The sequence below is a fragment of the Ammodytes marinus genome, assembly GCF_949987685.1.
Source record: "Ammodytes marinus genome assembly, chromosome: 5".
NCBI lineage: Eukaryota > Metazoa > Chordata > Actinopteri > Uranoscopiformes > Ammodytidae > Ammodytes > Ammodytes marinus.
Window position 1 is genome coordinate 6,290,034 of NC_137234.1, and position 19,996 is coordinate 6,310,029.

Consider the following 19,996-nt stretch of genomic DNA (forward strand, 5'->3'; position numbering starts at 1 on the left):
AACTTTATTCCGCCGTTTTATTGATGTATCCCATTTAGATTAGTCCATTTTCAATCAGGAGAAGCCACGGACGCCCTCCTGCCTGAACCACACTCTAATCCTTTTAGTTAATGATATCCTGCAGTGGGGTGGGTACAAATTTCATGTTTACTGTGCAGTATAATTAGCAGGTAGTTACAAAGTGGGGCTATCTCTCTGACACGCACGCACACAAACACACACACCCTCCCCGTGTCACGGAGCAGCTTTTCGGCTGTGGTGACCTGCATTTTATTAAAGGCTTCCAGAGTGTTATGGGATCGATAGCATAAACGGGACAAGTCACAATAAAGAAATTAAGAATGGAGGAATGTGTGATGCACAACAGTGTGTGTGTGTGTGTGTGTGTGTGTGTGTGTGTGTGTGTGTGTGTGTGTGTGTGTGTGTGTGTGTGTGTGTGTGTGTGTGTGTGTGTGTGTGTGTGTGTGTGTGTGTGTGTGTGTGTGTGTGTGTGTGTGTGTGTGTGTGTGTGTGTGTGTTGGCCGGCTGTTTCAGTGCCGCAGTGTTTGAGCCCAAATGCCCAACGATGAGCCACTCTGTAGAGTTAGGAGATGGAGAAAGTGTTGGAGGAGTCACCCATTCTGTTACGGTTTGCTTGGATTGCTCCAGAACTTCCCGGGTTACCGAACTATGAGCAACAACAAGGGAACTATATGATAATGGGTGACTGAAAAATATTTTTTTTTTAGAAGGGGTGAGTCACCAAGTCGGTGACTGAGATTGACAGATTTACCCAGATGGATAAATTTGGTAAAGAGATTCATAATACAGATACAAACAGCAAGAGAAGAGAGAGAGAGAGAGGAGGAGAGAGAGAGCAGGAAGATGCAGAGAAGGAGGAGAGGAAGAGGGGGAGAGGAGGGGGTGTATTTTAACTGCAGTCTTGGCACGGCTCCTCCAGGGCCATTTTCAGAAAAAGCATCCAAGCGAATCAAAAATTATACCAATACTGTGCCAGGACCATGAGGTCTGCAAGTAAGCACCCCCCCCCCCCCCACACACACACACACACACACACACACACATCTAGAGTAAAATTATATAGAACAGGGGCCCGTCTAATTGCACATTGTTAGACTATAACAATAGGGATGTAGATGAATTATATTGGCCCTATAATTGAGCTTGGGGTCACAGATCCAACAGATTCCATTACATGTGCCTTTGGGACCGTTACGCCGCTTTCCAGTGGATTATCATACAAATGGAGATGAGTTGTCCAATCAAGCCATCCAGTCCTGAGCACTTAGAGTGTGCGGCTAAGTGCCGTGTTAAGGACCATCGCGCTCAAAGTGATCTCTGCCTCCGAGTGGCCAGCGATGCACAGGGGACGAGAGCCGAGTGTTTTTAGCTAAATGTCAAAGTTTAAAGCGCAGGTTGTCGTGATTCCAAGGCTGTTGCTTTTACAGCCCCCTGGACTGAGTCGGTGTTGGTAGAAGACAGTGCTCTTTTATGTTGTGAGAATTTATGTAGTGTACCTTCTATCATTTTATAGCCATAAGACTATATTTTTCTATGCAGGCACCGCCGTTTTTAAACGTTCCCCAAGTGCATGGAAGGCTGGCAAGTGTTGCAGAAATATGAGTTTCCTAAGCAGATGGTCAGCTGCTTTGACGGGGTCCTGGCTAATTTTCTTGCCGGGGTGGACATTTCTTTTCATGTCTGGTCTGAAACCCGAGTGGCCCTGTGGGTTTCCCTACCCGGTTGCCGTGGAGAACATGTCGGTTGTAGGTAAAGCCAAACAAAGGACACCTCTGTCTCGGCTCCATGTCACACACCGGGTAAAATAACAGCTTGTGTAAGTGTGTAAGGGGGAAATCGCTGTGGTGCGCCCTTCAAGATTTACTGCAGCACTTGTATTCATTCTTTGCATGTGTGTGTACAGAGGGGGATTTAAATGTTGCCGTGCGTGTCTCGGGCGCATGTTTCTGTCACTTGCCGTTTTCTCCAGCGATCTTTCATATTATGTCTGTCCCTAGTTAGTCACGCCAGCTCCTGCATTTAACATGAGTCATCTTGGATCTTTCGTATCTGATTAGCCTTTATGCATTGTTTCTGTGTAGCCAAACAGCTTGACTATGTGTGGGAAAAGAGATGACTGTACTGTTCATAACAAAGGGTCTGAATTATAAACCAGTGTTTCAGGGTTCTTACTATAAAGAACCAAAGTGAAACTGCAACTTTAAGGCTAAGTTACAGAAGTGAGACAACATCATAATAGTAACAAAACTAGAAAATATTCAGTTGTGGACATAGTTGATGAAAATAAAGTCTTCAACCCAAGACTGTCACTATAATAGGCCTTTCACACCGCCGCAAAATCGGAGCTAGTTCTGGGCTTGTTCGGAGTTAGAGCCAGTGTTTTGGTTTCACACCGCCAGAGAGCCTGCTCCGGGCCGTAAAAACCGGGGGAACTCATACCCCAGGATTGAGCAGGGTTTGATAAGAACTGCTTGCGCGAACGGTTGGGGGAGGGATTATCCTGACCAACCAGAGCAACTCAAACCTCATGCCCGCCATATTTAAAAACACCGCTACTACGAGACGTAAACATAACATAATTACCGAACGTAGCGATCGAATTGACCGGCGAGAATACGCTGTATGGGTCCTGTTTGCTTAAGAAAGCAAAGCGAGAGCCAACAAGTGTAAAAATAAGACGTATTCGCCGCTGTTGTTGTGCTTAAAGCTAGCGGTAGCTTTAGCGTTAGCCACAAGAGCAGCGGCGTCGGGTGACGTACACACACGTTTACAGTGACGTCATGACGTTGCTCCATGGCTGTCTCCGGTCGATGTGAAACCAACCGGTTCATAACTGGGATAAGGCTGTAACCAGTTTTGAACTGACCCCAACACCAGCCTGGAACTGACTCTTGGTTCATTTTGGTGTGAAAGGCCTACAAGTTTACCCAGCGGAGTAGCAGGCTATGACGTTAGAGTGTCCCTTGTCGATCTCAACAAATAGCACATCCTAAACAAAAAGGGTGAGGATAAGGATTACTTAGGATAAGGGGGAACCTTTTTCAGTGAGCCATAATCTTCACACTTCATGGGGGAATACACTTAATGGGTATGTGCAGGGTAATGTACCACGAAGTATTCCTATACTGTATGATGACCTCATTGTCTGTGCTCTCTCCATAACTGCAGAATCACTGGTTGAAAATACATTTCCAGTCGTTTTTATAATATGATGTGGCGAGGGGCAGAATTCCTTTTGCAGATTCTGGGTAAAACCACTGAAAGAAAGCAAGAACCGCTCTGCACATTACAGAAGGCCAGCCCACTGTGGCCGAGCTTCAGCGTCGAGCCAAAAGACCTTTTGCATTTTCTCTTTTGACTCAAACAGAGGAAAACCAAAAACTGAGGAAAATCGGGAGACACGAGCAACAGCCACTCACCATTCTGAGAGGCCAAAAAGCAGCTTGAATCAATGTGATGGAGTTCAGTGTGGAGTGGGTCCGGGCTGTGTACTCCACAGTTAATATCCTGGTTGTTTCAGGAGTGCCTCATTGTGTAACCGATTCCTGATGGTTTGGCTTAGTGTCAAAACTGCCAACGATTAGGGCACAAAATGCTTCTTCTTCTTCTCCTGCTGCTGTCCTAACTCACACAGAAAGCATCAACTAAAGGAGTCCTCTCGCGGCCTTTTGGGCTTTAAATACAGTGGATGAGCTCGGCCTGGGCGCCTTGCCGGTGCCCTGCTGCTCGTGTCCTATCATTGGGTTTCGCAGGAGGAGACTGTGGTGATTGTCCCACCACAGAGCTGTCATCTCAGAGCAGGACAGGGACTGAATGGGTGATGGGGTGGGAACAAGCCTGAAGTATGCTGTGCTGAGCCGGGGACCCGACATTCCCATCCCACACACAGTGGGACCGCTCCAAGTGGGTCCTTGTTCTTGAACAGAGAGACCCACACAGGGCAGCTGTTGATGTCAACTGCTACTGTCCAAAAGTTTACAACTGTGGGCTACAATGTTACTTTAACAGCATCCTACTTACAGCCTACTCTGGGGGCTATTGTATGGTTGCTATCCCACAATTCATACATTTCTTATTGGTTGTATTCATAATTCAGGAAGTTTAATGCCATGCTCAACCCCATTGAGCTTACCTAGTGTCATACATCATGCAGCCATACTGACACAGGAGATTAATGCCAAAAATATTAATACAAGTATGCCAAATACATAAAATAATTCTAAAAAAGTTGTACTCAAAAAAGTTGAGTAAAACTGGACAATTATGTAGAGAAGGCACAGGAATAGGTTACAGTGGAACAGTAGATTTGGGTTGTTAGAAGTTCTGCTAGCACAAAGAGGTTCCTACACTGCCTCAGCCATGATAATTCTTGATGTTAAGAAAATGTTAGAAAACATGAAAACAATACTTAAAAATTCGGGGGAAGAAACATGGTAAATCACAAAACTAAATCACATAATTTGAGCTAGCATCACATAAGCTATGTGCATTTTGTTGACAGGAGTTTACGACCCATATAGATTTATATATTTTTGCTCCATCAATGTGTATTCTAAATGAAGCCAGACATTGTGAGGACATACTTGTATTTCCTCCAGACACAACAGTCCACTTGCCGTTTATCACAGTGAGTCTAAATCCAGTGCATTCCACAGATAGCATTGGCAGGGACGACTAATTTTAGGTTGTGTTGTGTTTTGCCAGACTGACAAAGCACAGCTAAAATATGCATTTGGTATGCTAACAGAGTTAAATATGTGGCTATATTTTTAACTAATCATGTATTATAAAGATGTGGTCTTTTCCGCCTAAATCTGCTCATCCTGCCCAATGTTTCTGAAATTGGCGATTAGGTTCAGGCATCACAGATTACTTGGAAAATGTGGGACCATCGGGCTGTGGTAACATAGACACGCTCCCCATCCAACTCCACATCCACACAGATCCAGCAACACCTGACAGCTGTCCAGTGTATTCAGTGAGTACAGCCACTCCTTTACAGTAGCTACTGGCTACTGGAGTCACTCAGGGCCCAGTACCTAGCAGTTGGTCACTCTCATTTTCCCAGCTCGTCCAGGGATCTAAATGAACAACTGAGCAAACCGTTTGGATACAAGCAAAATCTGGAGGCTCTCAGTCCATTCAATACCGAGGAACTTAAAACTTTCACAGAGAAGACTGAAGAATGTCAATGTATCACCATGTCCAAAGTAGTTTCTCCAACTTCTCCAACTGTATAAGTCAATTCTTTGTTGGTCCTAAAGCAAATTATGGCTCAATAATACATTATTTTCTTGTGAAATATATGCCAATTGTAAAATAAACGGTGCCACAATTTGATTAAAATGTGAGTGTTTGGAACGTTCGGAGATGGATGACTAGAAGTCGATTCTGCTGAAAGATTAGTTTGAAAAGTTTTATGAATGTTTGTTGATACTCATTGATGCCTAGCTCCATGTCTTCCAGTTGTCTGTCAAAACAATACGTCCTTCAGATTGTATCTCAATCGTTTTTTGACATTGAATTCATACACAGTACGTGTCGTCAACCAAAGTTTTATTTGCTTAGCGAGGACATACGCAATCCAATTGTGCCGTTATTTTTTTAAAGAAACTGACCTTAAATCTGAAGTTAAAATAAAGAATAAAACACAACCCCGTCACCAACTGCTCCGCTATAGTAGCTGTGTGGCTAATGATATAAAAACAGTGTCAACCTCTTGACGTGTCTCAGGGTGATGGTGACAGGGCCTTCAGGAGCGTCACAGCTTTAAGTGTGACACACCGTGATGTCAGGAATAAATGTGTGGGTGGATAGAATGGAAGCACCGCACCCGTTTCAGTTCATATTTTTACTACAGAAAGTGGCTGTAGAGCGTTTGGGAAGGAGATTGAAAGATTTCAGAAAGAATTGAAGAAAAGAAAAAATGACAAGGGGAGATGTGGGGGATGGATTGTGAATAAAGCAGGTAGCACCACAGGACTGTTCAAACAACCCAGCTACGATAACAGTTCTCCAAATAGATGGGCGTCTTAGAGTAAGGGCCCTTCCACACCTGCTTTGTTTGGTTCAATTGAAACCAACTCAAGTTTGTTTGCACATTTGCTGTGGTTAGTTTGTGCAGGTGAGAACACAGCATCTCACTGGGTGCACAACAAAAGCAGTCCAAACAAGCGTACCGAGACCACCTGTTCAACAAGGTCTCGGTACGCCCTCCAAGTCAGCTCCGGTGCAGTCCAATTGTGGTGAGGACGTGACCCGACTAAATCCAACCCAACTGCAAGAAGCAGGAGGGGGAATATCTTCTAACTGGCTTTCTGAAGTTTAAACCTCCTATGACGAACTTTTAAATGTTCATGAAACTTTCTCCGATGATCACAAATGACCTGTTACAGCAAACAAGACCATTGAAAACAAAGCTATTTGTATAATCAACAAAAACTGAAAGTTCCTCAAATACACTTTAATCATCATCAGACTTTGCTGGAAGCATTATTCAGAAAGAAAGTAGTGATTTTCCAGTATTTGTTTCATTGATTTTGAATTGTTACAATTAGTCTCAGATCCAACATGATAACAATAGCATATGGCACAATGTTTTTTCCAACCCAACATCAGACACATATTATTTCTATGCTTGGCACTACATAGAGTTAGCGCTCTCATTAAGAAGTTTACTAGAAATTGGGCCTGTTTTGGTTTTGTGTAGTATGCCATAATTGCCCTCTTTTGTGAGAAGAACACTTCAAGTCTTTCCCCACCAACACACTCCTGCCTGGAGGACTCAATGGGAAGATTCCCTTGTAAGGCCAAAAAACTGTGGAGTCTATTTGGGATCTAGGAGCATTCTTTCCTTTGGTACAATAATATGGAAGTGCCCTTGTGGGGATTTTGGGGCAACCTGATGGATATTAGTTCAGACAGGGTTAAGTTGCACACACACATAGATAGACACACACACATGGACACACACACATAGATAGACACACACACACATAGAGAGACACACACATAGATAGATATACACACACATAATAAACACACACACACACACACACACACATACACATTCACAGACCTGGTAACCCTATGGTCTAAGCTCCGCCACCCTGGTAAATATCGCTATAATAAAAGTGGATCCTCTTCAACAAGAGCAGTCACACTGCAAGGCAGCAGTAATCACATAGGCTGCTCATTCCTCAGACACATTCACCCCACCAAAGACCATGATATTCAGCTGCATAAATAACTGAACTGCTTCACCACAAGTCTGCTAAAGTGAACACACTGTCGTCTTGGTACTTTATGGTCAGCTATAAAAGAAGCCTAATTTTCAAGAAGAAGTTTTAAAAAAAAGATGATAATAGCAGTACCATACCTCCCGAGAGCTCAAATAGCCCCTTTCGTCACGCCAAGATAAATATCCAAATGCATTTTAGGCTTCCCAGATCCATCGACAGTTAGCTGAATAAATAGTCAGCCCGGGGAACAGACTTCATCCAGAGCTAACAAAAATGTTTTGTAGTGGAGTTCAGTTAGTAGCTCCAGCAACAGGCCAAAGAGACTGGAACTGGATCTAGTGCCTCAGTCTGGTTCAGTGAAGGGGATCGGGTGGGTATCTGACACCCGGCGCAGTGACGGCCAGCAAAACATCAGGAGCTGCTTAATAATGAATGAGCAAGCCCCGTAGAGACCAACACACACACATACACACACACACACATACGCCACATGGCTAATAGGGAGTCACACTGACATAATTGGAGACAGGTTTACAGCGTGGTCAGGTAAGAGTATAGGTTATATGGCTACAATCAGTCTGAGCAACTTGACACGTGTTGCTAACAGAGCACTCTGTCATCAATCCTCACTGTAGCCTACACACAGTGTGACCACAAGTGTGTTTAGTTCAAGTTTATACCGAGACGCGTACTGTCTAGTCTCGTAAAACCTCCTTTTTTTAGTTTAAGTGCAAAGGCAATAAAAAAGAGACATCATGTTGGACTAGAAATCTGCAGAAACAGTCGGTTACAAGCCAGTGTGGTCTTCAAAATAACAGGATTGATGGGTGTTGTCAAGTATGACTTAATCCACCACACCTACCTCGGGACCAGAATACGATTGGCTAGGACGCCGTCCTCATGGCAAGGAGGAGAGGGGAAAACCTAATCAAAGCTGAGCTAGGCAAAAAAACAACTTTTGTTTGAAACATCAGCGCAATAACCTCTGAACCGAGAAGATATCAACAAGGACTGAGGTTGAATCAGGAGACAGGAGTGCATCCATGTGGAAAGCTGTGGTTTGAAGGACTGGGCCTTAGTCAAAACCCAGATTATAGTGAGTCCTAAACACAAATGGAGCCACAGTGTTATTTGGCGTGCCAGAAGAGCTCCGAGTAGGTCCCCCTGGAAGACCACAACCTAAACTTCATCAGAGCAATGTTTTTGTGGATTGAAGTTATACTATTGCACAACACAGAGAGTAAACACCAGCGGTTGAAAGTAAATATGCAAAAGTACATAAATTTTGAGGTAATTGTTCCATTTTCTTACAAATTGTTTCATTGCCTAACCCTCAATGTACCCAAACCATAAATCATTTACTTTGAACAAACATTTTCCTAACCCGAACAACACTTTAGTTGAGGAGTTCTTGCAGGAAACAGGAATTCCAAAAACGTTGGCACTACCGTCCAGTAGACTTGAAACAATAGACAAACTGGTCCCATGAAGGTATTCTGAACTCCCAGTGGCTCTAGCTAAACTACTCAGGCTCAGTATGAGTTCTCAATAAAACAGTCAGACCTCAACTTCCTTAAACAAGAACGCTCCATAAAAACAACAACTAAACACTTTTGATGAGGGGAACTTTTGTTTTGGAATGTACATTTTACAAAGTCTTCTACAAATCTATCAAACTTACCTACAGGTTAAACTATGCAACAACAGGTAACATAATTCATAGGACCAAAATATACTCGGTATTAAGACTGGACTGGAGTGGATTTATGGTTTGAAGAAGGTGCAGCAATCTTTCCACGTTTATTTTGATGTCTCTTTGGAAAAGGGAGAGGGATTCACTAAGATATATTTCTTTCCGATGTGCTTTTTTAATGTTTAACTTTGAGCTATTTTTACACTCCTCCCATGCTGTTTCAATTTATCGTCCTTGAGTTGCCTGTTTTCTATTATTTTGGCTCAAATAGTAGGCCTACACTTTAACACTGATCACACTTGGGGATGTGACAACATTACACTAAAGTACCGCATCTTCAGAGATCCAGGTACAAAACAGGTCCATTGTTTTTTCCAGAGTTGTCTTGAATATTGCGGCCAACAACGTTTGAAGTTAGTGATAAATTCTTGGGGAATCTGTGTCATCAGTTTCCAGGTTGGACTCTCAGGCATGTGGCCAAAACAATCCTTTGAAGCAGATTCCCGACAGCTAGCGGGAGCTCTCAACCCTCAGCATCATTCTCCTGATCTTCTCCTGTCAATCACAGCCTGGAGATGACCTCACTGGCAGCTCCTTCAGTTAGATGGAGTGCCTCGAGTTACGGCCCACCTTTTTCATGTCAGAAAGACCCCGGCAACTACAAAACACACGAGCGCGATCTATAGCATGCGATTTACAGCCAGCTGTCTATCTATCCATCTCCGCCCATGGGCACCTACGATGTAGATTCATGACGCCATATCCAACACCAGTGTCGTAAATAAAGCTTGATTAGGACGCTTGGTTTAGACTGTACGTATATGTGGATGTGAATGACCCGATATCAGGGGCCACACTCGCATAATGCCAGAGAAAAGAGAGTAGCGAGGGAGGGGAGGAGGACGTAATAGCAGCAATTCCTTGCAATTCCTCAACTCTACAGCTGTTTGACATTAGGAGGTGGGAGTAAATTAGGTGGGCTGGGTCGGTGTGTGTGTGTGTGTGGGTGTGTGGGTGTGTGGGTGTGTGTGTGTGTGGGTGGGTTTAGGGACTAGAAGGGAAAACTAAGAATCAGGGGTGGAGGATAGGTCCACTGCCCAGATCTAAGCGAAGGAACACAGGCAGCCACTTCAGGGCAGCTTGCTTGGTTGGAATGTTTGAAGGCGTTTTCCTTACGACTGTTATTGCACCGTGAACCGAATTTAAAAGGCAAACGCAGGGTAAATGGGACACACATGGGGTCAATGTGATAAGTAAATATCGGCTGCCAAAAAAAAATAGCAAGGTATGCAAATAAACGTTTCATGTGTGCCAAGTTACAGAACACCACACGTGGCACTTCAAAAAGCCATTTTCGTGCAATTTTTTCCCACTTTGGGCATAAAGAGTAAACAGTTTTGAGAGCTCTCTGGGTTATTACGTCTGGAAAACAGTCTGCCATGTCTCATTTCAGATAGACAGAATATTCTCAGAAACAAATACTTTAAAAAGTGTGATTTCAAAATGAGGCATGCATCGTTTGAAAGGTTTAACTACAATAACTCCACCCTGACGGAATTATTGCTGCCATTGAACTGTTACAAACCAACAAGATCCTTTGATTTGCACAAGTTAAATCAAACAAAGGACATTCAAATAACTGAGGAAATGAAGGTGCAACGGGAGGGTAGGAAAAGACAAACAGATTCTAGACTTAGAATATATAAACTTATAGCACAAAAACTTTAAAACAAAAATCTCTCTACGCAAACATCTCAAGTACACCTCTCTAGCTTTGAACTGTGAAGAGCATCAGAAAAGAAAAAGAAAAAGAAATCCTATATCCGGCTAAAATTTACCGTTAACATTAACCGGTCAGAGATCATAATGTTTATAGCCGTTTCGTTTTTCATTTTCAAACGCCTTCCTCTGACTCACTACCGCTGCTGTTTGAAGCTGTATGAGCCACTTGAGAGAGACAGTAGTAGTTGTGAAGTTGCGGGGGGAAGGAGAGGGGGGGGGGTTACCCAAACAGAAAGGGACACCACTATAGAGACAAGGAGCACTAACTCCTCAAGACTCCCTGAGGTGCTCTCAAGACTTCTTCACAAGACGGAGTGAGCGCCGACCTTTTCTGAATCACGCTGCAAACAAAAGTACTGACGCCTCCATTCCACTCTCGTGATCTCCCCAATGAGGCATAGCAAGGCCCTCGGAGCTAAACACAGTAAGATGGCAATCACAGAACAGATGTCTACAATGACTGAAGCCCTGTGACCCCTTCCGTCCAATTAGCAGATGGAGATGTGACCAGAAGAAAAGGAGGTTAGAGCAAGAGAAGCTCCATGCGGATGCTCTAACTCAACCCAGTCTGATATTGATTTATCCCCCGGTCTTGAGGCCCTCCAGAGTGGCTGCCATATTGGGCCCACCTACGTAAAAATTTATACCTGCACTCTCCTAATTGAGTCCCCACTTTGAGGAGAGAGAGCCTCCACTCATGAGTCATGAACACCGTCGCAGTGATGTGTCAACAGGCCCCATTACCCACAATAAAGCAGCGTCAACGATGTCCATATTTGGTGATGTAAGAAAACTTTCAATTGGCTTTTCACAGCCGCAACGACGTTCAGAAATACACGTGAACGATGCTGAGTCGGCGAAGAAGGATTGGGTTCCTGCCTGGTTAGAAATAATTAATCAATGTGTTGGATATTTTTTATTGTTATTATATTTCATACCGTGGATGTGTGTGTGTGAGTGTTTAAATCAACAGCTGGACTATAGTTTCTCTCTTTGTTCACAGTTTGATTCAAAGCCGTAAAAAAAAAATGCCTCTGATTAATGTGGGAGACGGCCTGCTGGCTCCATGTGGAGGAAGATGTTGTCTGTACTCCGTGGATGTCAAAGGTCATGCAACTCAGAGGTAGCAGCCAGAGCCACTGCTGCTACTGAAGAAATAGCAGCGCGAGTGAGTGAAAGAGTATTTTAAAATAGTTAGGAAGTCTGCTGCATTTGACATGATTGTATGTCTCACTACTATGTGGTCAAAAGTCAGATGTTTCCTCACATAATCACAGAGGAACTTTTATTCGGATGCGGTACGTGAGCATCTGAAATCTTCTTACGCATCACTTTCTTGTATTACCAGTTTATTAAGTTAAAAAATTCTTTCCAATTCATCTGAAAAATATTTTAAATTGACTGGAAATTGGACTGTATTTATGTGTCTATTAAAGACCCTTTCATTAACACACACATACAGATTCATACACAAACACACAAACTTCCACACTCCCTGCCTTGCATACACACACACACACACACACACACACACACACACACACACACACACACACACACACACACACACACACACACACACACACACACACACATACACACACACACACACACACACACACACACACACACACACACACACACACACACAAACACACACTTCAAGGACACTCCAACTCTTGGACAGGAGCACGGGAAATGAAACCACCAAGCTGCTCTTGCTCCTAAACCACAGCCTCCTCTACCTCTACGACACACACACACACCGGACTGCAAGTTTAAAAGTTTACACCTGTCAGAATGGAGCATATGTCCTCAAAACGACAAGGCCACTTCCCCAGCTTCTAAGCTTCCAACTGAATACCTTGTTTGTCTAACAATCGTACAGGTCAATATAAAATGCAGGCTAAATTCTTGGAAAGAAGAGAACTGTATAAACGCTGTTGTTTTCCCTGAAGAAAATGCAATTAGCGTTAGTTAGCATCTGGATCGAAACAGTCTAAAGACAGGCCCGGGCTGTGTGTGAGAAATAGCTTCTGGGGAACATCAGAGCAGTGGGAGGAGGACGAGAGTGACCCGGCCCTGACTCCATGGAGGCCACACAGACACTGAGATCAGGAGGGATGGAAACATAGCAACAGACAAAGAAAGAAGCTAATGGAGAATGGCAGACCAAGCTTGGCAAAGTTCAGGTCCAAGTGCGTGATGTTAGTTTTGAAGGCTAGAGTCTTTGAACGTGAATCAACTTTTTACCTTTTATTATAGGAGAAGCAATAACAGATGGGTTGGACTGTCTGAAGAATTTGAGTTTTGAGCATTGAAGATGGAGTCACGTTTGTGGAGCATGTTTGTCCAAATCAGTGAATATCTCCTCATGATCCGCTACCAGTCCAAACTGTTTGTGCGCTGAAGAAAAAGAAACACTGAACAAAGGAATTCAGCGATAATACACAGCCTAGGTTCTGTAGACAGGTATGTAAAAACATAACTACTAGCAAAATGCCCGTTTACAGAGCCTAGGCTGTGTATTATAACTATTTTTTTTTGCCATAGACAGCAGATCGTGAAGAGATATTCACTCGTTTTTACAAAAGTAGTTTTGACAAGAAGCATTCTCCAGAACCGTTGACTCCACCTTTAAGCATAGAGCCGGGTAAGCAATGGGAACACTAGTCTGAATACACAATGCTTGGGCACTGGATCTTCTTCAAAACAGACATTTTGTTTGAAGCAAAGTGCAGCTTCATGTTTCCAATTTTAGCTGCGTTGTGCCACACCCTGGTTGATAGAGGCCCTTCTCATGAGACCGTATGGGCAAGGCGCTCTCTTGATCTCTCAGACAATGACAGTTGAGGGTGAGGCTATAAAGAGGGAAGAGCGGAACCTCCCGTGGATATAAAAACCTAATTAAACATTGTGACATCACAGTGAGGGCCACACCTGCGCGTGCGGTTCATGGTAACCGCGGTAACTAAGCCACGCCCTCCTCACATGTTCACCAGGCCAGAGGAGAATGCATGACAGAGAGCAGTAACTGTGCCTCCAGATTTATCCCCAAATCGGTCCGTGTATTATTAGACAGAAGTGCTTAACAGATGTTAACAGGGAAGTGGATGTCGTATAGCTTGTCATCTGCTAAATGCCAAATGAGCAGTTACAACCTCTTTGAAACATGGAGCTCTTTTTTCTGGTACTTGTACAACTGATGCTAAGCTATCATTGCTGTTATGAGTGATAAAGACATCAATAGTGCAACATTATGACACCGAACTGGCAAAATGTATATTAAAAAATGTTGTGTAAGTAACTTTGTACCAAATCTAAAGCTCTGTAGGATGCAAAGCTAACTACTGCGAACAGAGCACGAGCCTGGAGATGTTTCAGCTACATCCTGATTTATTTTTGTGTTTTGGAAAACTTCAATTTCAACGAGTCCAGTCAACCACAATATCAATTCCCCATAAAAAAATCAAAAACAAAAACGTTCCACTGACAAATGAGAAGGTGCCTGGAAATCCTGTTCAATTTGGTTGAAGATATACTATGCAATTAGCATTGTAATATGCCTCCAAAGCTTCCCAAAACTGGTGCGAATGTCTACATGCTAACGTGCCCACAATGATAATGCTATTACCAAATGTAATGATTACCAGGATCGCCATGTATTTTTAGCATTATAGCATGCTGCATTTGCTAGTTAGGAGGAAACACAATGTACAGCTGTGACTGGTATCTGGGTCATGAACCAACCAAGAATTGGACAAATTGAAAGTTTGAACAGATGATGGCACATGAAGAAAAGTAAACAGATTTCAGTGCAAACCACCAAAACAGTTTCCAAAAAACACCAACGAGAATAAAACAATTTCAACCTCAAAGATGGAGCTGGAGAAACAGGATCACCAAAGCTTTTATAGATCAATTATGTGGGAAACATGAATGTCTGTACAAAAGTTCATGGCGTTCAATAGTTCCTGAAATACATTAGTGTTGACCAAAGTAGCAGAATGAGTGACATGTTGGTGTGTCTAAAAACAATGAACCAAACTAAGAAACCGTCGTTCATATTCATAGCTCACTACTACAGCACTACCCAGATCTGTGTGTGTTGTTGTTTGTCATATAATTATACGGTGACAACATGACTTACATGGCCGCAAAAATGCTGCAAACAGAGCCTTTGTGCCCCTTTCCATTCATGCATGCATTAAAGCTATAATGCGTAACTTATGCCAGCCCCATGAGGAATTCTGAGTAATTACAACAACACTGTCGGCGCATCTAAATGAGGTAAGCCTTCAGTGATCGTGCATGGATGTTATACCTTCTGCAGTATGTCCAGGTTTTTTCTAAGCAGTAGAATCTACAACCAAACATTTCTTGGGCTCTTCTTGAGATTTTTCTGAGCTCCTGCGCCAGTGTCGGGGGGTGACACCAGTTTGTAAACTCTGCCACACTGGGAAATACAAAGAGTTTTGTGGAGCTGATAGGCTTAATCAACTTTGTGTCAACTAATTTGGCGATGGCTTGAATGTAACCAACATTAATTTATATGAAAAAGTCCCACTGAGCCCACTAATATTCACTACAGTCTGTGAGTGAGGGATCACTGCTTGAAGGGCAATTGACTGGTGTTGAATTGTCCCCCCCCCCAAAAAAAAACAAGGGACATGAAAAATTAACAGAGTTGAGTTGGGTGTGCATATGTGCCATCGCCGTCCATATGGAAAAACATAATGACAAGTCTCTCTCGTAATCTCTAATTGTCTCTGTGTCAAACACACTCATACACACACACACACACACACATCTCTCCTCCACCACATCACACACACAGCAGCCTGTAGTAAAGACATGCGGTAAGCGTGGCCTCATCCTTACATTCGGCCTCACTGTAATCTCTGTTGTTTTCCACGGTTCCTCTGCTCACTCCAAACAGTTTTAGCCACGACGGTGTTCATGACTCAGAACAAAAACACAAAATATTTTCCGATTGAGAACACTGACCACTAAGTATCCCCCAAAGGACTAATTCATATTTTTATCTTGGTAGCGGCAATTGACAAGTTCCCACAAAGGGGAAGCTAATGGTCGTACAGTGTGTCTGCCATTTCAAATGTAAACGTTTAGCTGAAATACCGTAGTTAAGTGTAAAAGTAGTGTTTGAATATGTGTCAGAGAGAGCTTTCTATACAAAATGGCATTAGTGTCATACTTGACTGACTTTGCAAAACGGTTGGTACAGTCTGACTGTCCCTCGAGTTTCTCACCAACTGTTGATCCAAACTACTTCACAATTGGTGGGTGTGTTGCTGAGGACGCAAGGGAGGGCATTGCCAAGGGAGGACATTGCCAAGTGTGAAAGTACTTTCAGCTTATTGTTTTGGTGTTAGGTTGCACCACTTCTAGCACTTCTACCTGCCCAGGGCCAAACCGCAGATAGACAAAGTTGGGGACCTGTTGGTGAACCTTGCGGAGCATTAAGCATCTAAGGAGACAAATATCTTCCTTCAGGAGATAGTGGAGACCAAAAACACAGCAAAAAGGAACTCAATATTGAATTCTAAACGACCAAAACTCATCTCCAAATGGATGTAGACATACAGTAGGTCAGTGTTAACTCTACTACAGTATGTTTGCAATATCAATTTTTAAAAGGTGAATTCATATTTTGCATTTGTTGTCTGCTATATATCAAAACGTGAAATGATTTCCAATTGCCTACGATCAGATTTGATTAAAAAAAAACATCTTGTCTCTGAACAATCTACAATATAAACCTTGTTTCAGTCATGTCAACTGCATTACTTTACAACACAAAATATAGCCTGTTCATCTTTACATTGTGATACAGGGTTTAGTTGAATTCTGTATGACTTTGCACTTTTTCTTTTGCTTCATCTAACTTTTTTTTGGCAACGAATATACAATCAAATATAAAAAAAATCAAAAGCTTTTTGGATTTAACAAATATCAGTGTCTGGGGGGAATATCACATAATCCTCATAATCAATACTGCTGCGGGCCTTTTAAATGAGAAGCTTTTAAGTTACAGTGCTATACTGACATCTTTAGAAAAAGCTTCAAGGTTTCTGTGATTAGAAAAAAAAAATCATAACTTGGACGTTGGTCAAGAACACTTTCAAGAGACACAGGGCTTTGACATCAGTTAAGTTGCAGCCCATTTAAATGCGGGAGTTTAAAAAGCACCTTGCACTGTGCAACAACTGCATCGCCTGGTCTGAGAAAAAAATACTCTCATGTCACTGAACTGTCAGACCCTGAATCAACCAAGTGGACAAGTGAAGTGCTGTTGATAAAGTTTGAAGGATGTGACAGGGATGTATTGCTTTGTAGTTCTCTACTGAAATCAGTCGCTACATGCTTCAAGACTCAAACATGCTGAAGTTATTTGAAAGAAAACTTTGTCATTAGTCTGAACTGGTTTGTCAAACTTACCCATTTGTCCTGGTCAGCCACTGAAAGGTTTAAGTGTTCCCATGAGGGCTCATAGTTAACAGCTGTTGGTCGTTGTCCTCTTGCACTGCAACCCTTCTCTCTCTCTCTCTCTCTCTCGTTCTGTCCTCTCTTTCACCCACTATAACTTTGTCTCGCGCTGTGTCCCGTCTCGGAGCCCCTAAACTGGGCCAACCACCTCCAAAGCCTGCTGGAGTAGGACTGCTGCTCACAGTCCTAACGTGACTGGCCTTAAAGGTTTTTCTTTGGGGAGAAAAAAGCCCCACATCCCTCTGTCAGTCATGCAGCGGTGCATAGTTTCAGCTGGGCCGCCATCCAAACAGACATGAAACTCTTCTATTTCGGTCTGCCATATGAGCCAGTGGTGTGCTGTTCAGAGGAGGGGTTGTGTGTGTGTGTGTGTGTGTGTGTGTGTGTGTGTGTGTGTGTGTGTGTGTGTGTGTGTGTGTGTGTGTGTGTGTGTGTGTGTGTGTGTGTGTGTGTGTGCGTGTGCGTGTGCGTGTGTGTGTGTGTGTGTAAGGGGGGGGGCCGAGAAGACTTTGTGGTGGAGCGTGTAATTGCAGAGTGACCAGTTATGGCGAGATGTAATTGCAGACCTCATCAGATGGAGAGAAAACTGCCAACAAGACAAGGTAAAAAGGACTTTTGAATAAGTAACTTTGGAGAAAGAATCAACACAGACCACATAAATAAATGAGTAGCTGGGTTCCAGATGTTGGAGGGAGGGAGGGAGGGAGGGGAGGAGGAGAAGAAAGAGAGGGAGGGGCAGGCAACCAAGAAGGGCCAGATGAAGAAACTGCCATAGCAGCAGAATGAAATCCCATTTCTGACATGGCTAAACAGTGTTTACCTTCCCAGGAACAGTCGCGTAGAAAGGATAGGAAAGGAGAAGGGGGATTGGGCAAGGTGAGAGGATGTCGGGCCGGGCCCTGTGTTGTTCCTGGAGCTTTACCATGAGCGTATCTGGTTTCACATCGGCCGTGGAACAGACTACCTTATGGAAAAAATGCTGGGGCTTTAAAAATGAAGGAAGGGAAAATGAGTATATAAACTTCTGGTTCCAGTTATAAGCAGCGAGACTTGAGCTGGTACACGTTGCTGCTGCAAGTTGTATCGATATACTATACGTACTCCTGAGTGAATAATTACCATGTGATTATGTGAAAGGGGGACGGCTGCACACACACACACTCCCATGTGCACATAAAGGGCCTGTTAAACTTTTTAGAGTCAATAAATATTAGTTTAAGCTTAACTCTGAATATAAACAGCTAATTTCCTCAGAAATGTTACCTCATATCCTGGCAGCGTGCAACGGGGGAACGATCGTTGAAGTATATTCGGAGGCACATTGCCAAGTGTGGAGAAAATTCTCGGTTAAGACCCCATTATTTGAAGGACTAGTTCTTAATTTCATACAATTATTTTGCTTTCTTTCCAACATTTCAATGAAAAGAACAATACCACTTTCACGTCTGTACGCTACATAGGAAACTGGAGCCGGCCGACTTGAGCTAATAGCATAGCATAAAATTTAAATTGTAAAAACTTAGCGTATAACATAAAAACTGTATCAAACTTCTAGTCTAACTCTCGGCAAGAAAGATAATTAGTGTATCAAAAGTGAAGCATAAACGTCAAGGTTTTATTCCAGAAGTGAAACAAACCTCATTCAAATCCAATTTAGAGCTTTGGAACAGAGTGCTGTAGTCAAGACAACCTAAAACGAGAGCAAGTAACAAACAAGACAAATGTAATTAAAGGCAGAGGGGTTGAAACCAGGTCAAGACCAACAATCAAGGCTGGGCGATACCTTGTAAAGACCCTGGACCAGGACAGTTTGAAAATAATAATAATGATTTAAGATTAGAAATGAGAGAAGTTTTAGTTTTTATTTGAAGCCAGAAGTTCGGCAATTAAGCCAAAATTCACTTTTCCGTGTTTTTTTTCAACATGAATATGTGTCCTTGCTTTGTTTAGACTCCCAAAGTATGAGAAAAAACAACCCTCTCTCTTCTTCTCTAGCTTCACCTTTCTGGAAAACCTGTCAGATTTCTTTCCCCTTATGATGTCATAACGCTTCTGGTTCCGTACCATAGGTTAAACCTCATGGTTCAACAGAGAGAAACAATGAGATGATAGAGATTGCATTGGTAGGGTGGTAGGATGGCCTAGAGGAAGAAGGGACGGCTAACTGTGAGGTTGCTGGTTCAATCCCCAGCATCGGACAGGAGGGTGTTAGTATACTGGTGGCTGGTATTACATCTACGGTGCCCACCATCTCTACCATTGTGTCCTTTAGCAAGACACTTAACCCTGAATTGCTCCAGGGGAGCAGTACTAAGGCTGACCCTGCGCTCTGACCCCCTCCAAAGAATTAAATGGTAACTTGAGAGAGAAAAATGCCAAAAGATAAATTTCAATATGCCTCGTGTGAATTGACTAATAAAGATAACTTCACTCCACTTAACTTACCACGGGTTAAATGTCATGGTTCAACAGATAGGGAAAAGAAACATTGAGATGATAGATAGAGATTGCATTGGGTTACAGAAGCAATAGAAACAGCAGCTAGCCTGGATGTGACATCAGGACTTTAGGCTCTCGACTTCCCCAAAATGTTGAGCCATTCCTTTAAGACATTTGAAAGAAGCATCTTCCCAAGCCTCCAAAGGTTTTCTGTGGTGGAGGTTTCTGGGACAAACGGCACGTCTTATCCCTGGAGAGATGGGGTGAAGGGGCTTTGCGTCTTGGTTTTGCTTATACAAAACCATCTAATTTC

General features: G+C 43.0%; 1 protein-coding gene across 2 annotated transcripts in view; it reads right to left on the minus strand.

The window, feature by feature from the left end:
• insc (INSC spindle orientation adaptor protein) overlaps positions 1-17,559 on the minus strand; it is a 52,465-nt gene extending 34,906 nt beyond the window's left edge. Inside the window, exon 1 of one of the 2 annotated variants that reach the window (XM_080027602.1) lies at positions 17,197-17,559. The gene's annotated coding sequence lies outside the window, so the exon portion shown is untranslated. Of the gene's footprint in view, positions 1-7,399; positions 7,555-17,196 lie in introns of those variants that run through there. The other variant, XM_080027603.1, reaches the window with a different exon arrangement.
• Between the last annotated feature and the right edge of the window lie 2,437 nt (positions 17,560-19,996).